General features: G+C 57.1%; 3 pseudogenes; all 3 read left to right on the forward strand.

Annotated features, from left to right (window-relative positions):
* The first annotated feature begins 789 nt into the window (after positions 1–789).
* LOC147717116 (18S ribosomal RNA) lies at positions 790–2157 on the forward strand (annotated as a pseudogene).
* A 937-nt stretch (positions 2158–3094) lies between these two features.
* LOC147717117 (5.8S ribosomal RNA) lies at positions 3095–3236 on the forward strand (annotated as a pseudogene).
* Positions 3237–3657: 421 nt separating this feature from the next.
* LOC147717118 (28S ribosomal RNA) overlaps positions 3658–6107 on the forward strand; it is a 6875-nt pseudogene continuing 4425 nt past the window's right edge.

Below are 6107 nucleotides of genomic sequence, written 5' to 3' on the forward strand. Positions count from 1 at the left end.
CAGAAGGCCGGGCTTCCCTGTAAGTCCCGATGAGGTGCCATTCGCCTCCCTGATCCCAGCGAGGGCTGCAGGAGGTCGGGCGCCTCCTCACCCTGGGTCCCCTCCGTCACTCGGTGCGCACAGGTTCCCAGAAAGAGGGGTAGCCTTCCTCCGGATTACTAGGGGCAAGGTGTGCCGGGACACCCATCCTGGGCTGGCGGTTCTCTGCCAGTGACCACATGGGCTATGGTTGGACAACACCTCTGCTCCGTCTGGGGGGCTTCGGCCCACAGCATGGCAAAGTGCCCGGGACGGGCTCCATGGGTCCCAGGCAGTCCTCCCCCGGGAGTCGGGAGCTCCCTCCTCCAGACCAACAGCGTGGCAAAGTACCCGGGACGGGCTCCATAGTTCCCGGGCAGTCCTCCCCCCCCGGGCGCCCAGGGCTCCCTCCTCCAGGCCAATGGCATGGCAAAGTGCCCGGGATGGGCTCCATGGGTCCCGGGCAGTCTTCCCCCGGGCGTCCGTGGCTCCCTCCTCCAGGTCAAAGGCATGGATAATTGCCTGGGACGGGCTCCATGGGTCCACGGCAGTCCTCCCCTGGGTGTCTGGGGCTCCCTCCTCCAGGCCAACGGCAGGGCAATGTGCCAGGGATGGACTCCATGGTTCCCGGGCAGTCCTCCCCCGGGCATTCGGGGCTCACTCCTCCAAGTCAACGGCGTGGCAAAGTGCCCTGGACGGGCTCCATGGGTCTTGAGCAGTCCTCCTTCAGACGTCCCTGGCTCCCTCCTCCAGGCCAATGGCATGGCAAAGTGCCCGGGATGACCAGATGGCCGGGCTTCCATTTAGGGATGGACCAATTGTCCAGCCTCGGCTGTTATTTCAAGCAAAAAGCTTCCACCCCACATGGACCGTCCGATTCGAGGGCCTGCCGCCTGGCGCGATTATTGGTAATTCCAGCTCCAATAGCATTTATTAAAGGTGCTGCATTTAAAAAGGTCATAGTTGGATCTTGGGATTGAGTTGGCGGTCCGCCACGAGGCGAACTACCGCCTGTCCCAGCCCCTGCCTCTCGGTGTCCCCTTGATGCTCTTGACTGAGTGTCCTGGGGGTCCGAAGCTTTTACTTTGAAAAAATTAGAGTGTTCAAAGCAGGCCAGTTGCCTGAATACTTCAGCTAGGAATAATGGAATAGGACTCCGGTTCCATTTTATTGGTTTTTGGAACTGGGGCCATGATTAAGAGGAACGGCCGGGGGCATTCGTATTGTGCCGCCAGAGGTGAAATTCTTGGACTGGCGCAAGACGAACCAAAGCAAAAGCATTTGCCAAGAATGTTTTCATTAATCAAGAACGAAAGTCGGAGGTTCAAAGATGATCACATACCGTCGTAGTTCTGACCATAAACAATGCCGACTAACGATCCAGCGGCGTTATTCCCATGACCCGCCAAGCAGCTTCGGGGAAAACAAAGTCTTTGGGTTTCGGGGGAGTATGGTTGCAAAGCTGAAACTTAAAGGAATTGACGGAAGGGCACCACCAGGAGTGGAGCCTCCAGCTTAATTTGACTCAACACGGGAAACCTCACCCGGCCCGGACACGAAAAGGATTGACAGATTGATAGCTCCTTCTCGATTCTGTGGGTGGTAGTGCATGGCCGTTCTTAGTTGGTGGAGCGATTTTGTCTGGTTAATTCCGATAACGAACAAGACTCCTCCATGCTAACTAGTTACACGACCCCCAGCGGTCGGCTTCCAACTTCTTAGAGGGACAAGTGGCGTTCAGCCACACGAGATCGAGAATTAACAGGTCTGTGATGCACTTAGATGTCCAAGGCTGCACGCGCGCTACACTGAACGGATCAGCGTGTGTCTATCCTCCGACAGGTGCGGGTAACCCGCTGAACCCCGTTTGTGATAGGGATTGGGGAATGCAATTATTTCTTATGAACGAGGAATTCCCAGTAAGTGCGGGTCATAAGCTTGCGTTGAGTAAGTCCCTGCCCTATGTACACACCGCCCGTCGCTACTACCGATTGGATGGTTTAGTGAGGTCTTCGGATCGGCCCCACCAGGGTCAGCAACGGCCCTGCGGAGCGCTGAGAAGACGATCAAACTTGACTACCTATAGGAGGTAAAAGTCGTAACAAGGTTTCCGTAGGTGAACCTGTGGAAGGATCATTAATGGTGGAGCAGCTCGAGCGACCGACGGCGCCAGCCCGAAGCCCACGGCCGACTCCTGCAAGCATGCACCCTAGGCACAGGGCCCAGCCCTGTCTTGGCGCGCCACGACCGGTGGAGCGGTCTGCGGCAGCATGGGGCGCTCGGGTTTAGGCCCGTGACTTCGGCGGGCCTCTTTCCCCCGGGGAAGGCCGACCGACGTGTGAGGAACCGGGCGTGGGGGGCGTCCCCGTCTCCTGTTTCTCTCTGAGACAGAACCCAAGTTCACCCGGCACAGACCCCCCAGGTGGGGGTGTTAACCGAATGGCAGTACATCCCCGGGCTAGTACCACCCCTCCCTGGAAAAGGCCCTGCTACCGGCTGGGCTCTCCCGGGCCCTAGTCCCAGCCCGACTGGGGACCGGGCGACCAAGGAGTGGCCCTTCTCTCATGGCAGGGTGGCCTGGAAGAGAAGGGGCCTAGGGCCTGCGAAGGGACCCGGGGAGCTGCCTGGCTCTTCCCTTCCGGCGCCTCCAACCCAGGCAAAGGGTGGGGTGGGCTGATCGCCAGCCCGCCGGCATGGCTCGGCCGCCCGGCGACGTGCAGGTGGAGCGACCCTCCCTCGTTGCCAGCTACGCAGTTAGACCGGGTCCCGTGCAGCTGGGCCGAGGGGTTTGAAGACTTGCGCGGTCCCTCTCGGTTACCCTGGGAGGGACCGGCGGCTGCGGGGCTTCCTGCTCCTGTCGCACCGTAGGCCCCCTTCCTTGCCCATGGGTGGGTGGTGGGGACTCCCGGGCCGAGCGTCTTGCAGTGTTTTTCTCTCCCAACGGTGCAGTCTGACTCCCAGAGGGGAAGCCTTGAAAAGGACGCCTGGGACATCTCGCCCGCCGCGGCGAATGGACGCCTTCCTCCCGCCTCTCCTGCACCCGCAGGTGGGTGAACGTTTTCAAAAAGTTGCCTGTGACTTTTGGCAGTGGATCACTCGGCTCGCACGTCGATAAAGAACACAGCTAGCTGCGAGAATTAGTGTGAATTGCAGGACACATTGATCATCAATACTTCGAATGCACCTTGCGGACCGGGGCTACCCCTGTCTAAGGGGGCTTCCCCGGGACGTGGCTGGGGCCGTCACAGGGTTAGCTCTGCTTCCCCTTCCTCCCCCCACAAGGTCAGATCCCCCGGATCGCCTTGGCAGGGTCCCTCGCCAGGTCCTGCAGCGGAGGTATGTCACCGGCGCGCCTGGCCCACAAGAAAGGGGTCTGGCGACCGGTACGCCCCAGGACCCCTCCCGGAGAATCTGGCTGCGTGCCGCACGTAGCTTTCTGTGGTGTACCACCAGCTGCCTGTGTGCACGCGCCTAGGGCACCCACCTCCGCGGCCAGTTTCCCGGGGAGGGCAAAACCCCTCCAGATCCGATCCGGGGAAAGAGGGCGCACGCTGCCGGGATGCCAGGCCCCCTGCTCCGGCAGGGTCCTGGCCTCTCCCGGCAACCCCCTTTGACGCTCCGGCATCATTCTTCCGACTACAACCTCATATCAGACGTGGCGACCCGCTGAATTAAGCATATTACTAAGCGGAGGAAAAGAAACTAACCAGGATTCCCCCAGTAACGGAGAGGGAAGAGCTAAGCGCCAAATCCCCGCCCGGTGGCGGGCGCGGGAAATGTGGCGCACAGAAGACCGACTCCCCGGCGTCGCTTAGGCTGATCGAGGCTCACCTCTTGGATGGTGTTAGGCCAGTAGTGGCCCCCGGCGCGCAGGGATCGGGTCTTCTCGAAGTCGGGTTGCTTGGGAATGCAGCCAAAGCAGGTGGCAAACTCCATCTAAGGCTAAATACGGGCGTGAGACCGATAGCCAACAAGTACCGTAAGGGAAAGTTGAAAAGAACTTTGAAGAGAGTTTAAGAGGGTGTGAAACTGTCGAGAAGTAAACTGCTGGGGTCCATGCAGTTCGCCCGGAGGGTTCAACACGGCAGGAAGGTTGGTGGCCCGAGAGTTCCGGATCCCCTTCGCAGGGCCGGCGCCTGGGCCATGCCCGGCCCCCGCAGGGTGCAGATCCTCTGCGCCGGTGCGCCGTGACCAGCTCAAGATCGGCTAGGAAGGCTCTGGGGTGGCAGGTGGCCCTCCTCCCCACCGGAGGGTGTTAAAGCCCCCCTGGCAGCAGCTTCGGCGCGTCCGTGAGACCAAGGGAGATTCGACCACCTCCGCGCCCTCCCCGGGCACACGTCCCGAGCCGCCCCTTGGGGCGCTATGGGGTGGTTGAAGGGGGGACAGCCCCCTGCTCCCAGCACGACTGTCGACTGGGGCAGACTGTTCTCAGAGCGTTCCGACCGCATTATGCCGCCGGGTGGGGAGGCCCACACCGGGCACCAGGGGTCTGCTGCAATGTCAGTTACCCACCCGACCCGTCTTGAAACACGGACCAAGGAGTCTAACACGTGCGCGAGTCGGAGGGCCGAGCAAAACCATGTGGCATAATGCTAATGTTAAAGAGACTTTTAAAGCGCACAAATACACTGAGGTGTCTTGGCGCTGAACTCGAGTAAGACCTTTAGACATGGAAGAGCGGGAGATTATCTTGAAAACAGCCACGTTTTTAGCTTTTTCCTAAAGGAGAGGAGAGAGTTAGCATGTCTCATGTCAGCAGGAAGATTATTCCATAGTTTAGCAGCACAGCAGGCAGTGCTCCGACCTCCCCAACTCGCAGTTCGAATCGCAGGTGTCGACATAAGTCTGACATTTGTGGACCTTAGTTGTCTGCCCGGGTGATACCACGAAAAGAGCTGTTTCAAAAGTACCTGTCCGTCCCATTCAGGGTTTTATAGGCGAGACAGAGTACCTTGAATTTGACGCGTTGCATCACAGGCAACCAGTGGAGCTTCCGGATCTCTTCTTTAACAGATTGATGCCTTGGTATATTCAATAGGAGCCTGGCCACAGCATTCTGCACCATCTGAAGTTTCCTTAGATGTTGCTTCTGTAATCCAATGTACAAATTGTTACAGTAGTCTAACTTGGACAGCACCAAGGTAGTCATAATTGTTTTCCTAAGGTCATTGGGAATGTATGGAAAGACCTTCTTGAGTTTCTTCAATAAATAAAAAGAGGCTGAAACTGTTGCATTAGTTTGTTGTGCATAAGTGAGATTGTTATCTATCAGCACTCTAAGGTTTTTGGTCTTTTTTACTTGTTCAGGGGTCTGTCCTAATTCGGCTGGCCACCACAGTCCTTCCCATTTTGGTTGGAGATTTCCGAAGGTCACCACTTCGGTTTTATCCAAGTTAAGTTTTAAACAATGTCTTCGTATCCAAAGACTAATTTCTCTCATGCAATGCTGAAACTGCAGTGCCGGGGACAAGGTTTTTTATATGCTGCGACAACAATCTGTGTATCGTCGGCATAAGATGTCAAATTAAAATTGAACTGCTGTATTAATAGAGCAAATTCAGAGACATAAACATTGAACAACGAGGGACTGAGCGACGAGCCTTGAGGATCCCCACATGGCAATACATAGGGAGTAGCCTGATAATGGTCAAGGGACACTGTCTGTTTCCTGTTCATCAGAAAAGATGATAGTAAAGCAAGGGCCTAGTCCTTGATCCCTATATGTTCAAGGCGCATAAGCAAGGTACCAAAGCCCACTGATAGATCGAGGAGAATCAGAACAGCGGCGCCACCCTTATCCATCACTGCTCTGATCTCCTCAGTGGCCTTGAAAAGGGCTGTCTCCGTACTGTACCCTGCACGGAATCCAAATTGGCTGGGATTGAGTAACTCATTATTCTGAATGAACTGGGTAAGTTGGTTGTTCATTATTTTCTCTACTACTTTGGCAGGAAAAGGGAGCCTAGCGATAGGGCGATAGGTGAGGGCCGGCACGCGCCGGCTGAGGTGGGATCCCGCTTCGCGCACCACCGACCCGTCTTGCCCACTCCATTGAGGAGGTGGAGCATAAGCGTGCGTGATAGGACCCG

The sequence above is a fragment of the Lissotriton vulgaris genome, chromosome 5 (genome assembly GCF_964263255.1).
Source record: "Lissotriton vulgaris chromosome 5, aLisVul1.2, whole genome shotgun sequence".
Lineage (NCBI taxonomy): Eukaryota > Metazoa > Chordata > Amphibia > Caudata > Salamandridae > Lissotriton > Lissotriton vulgaris.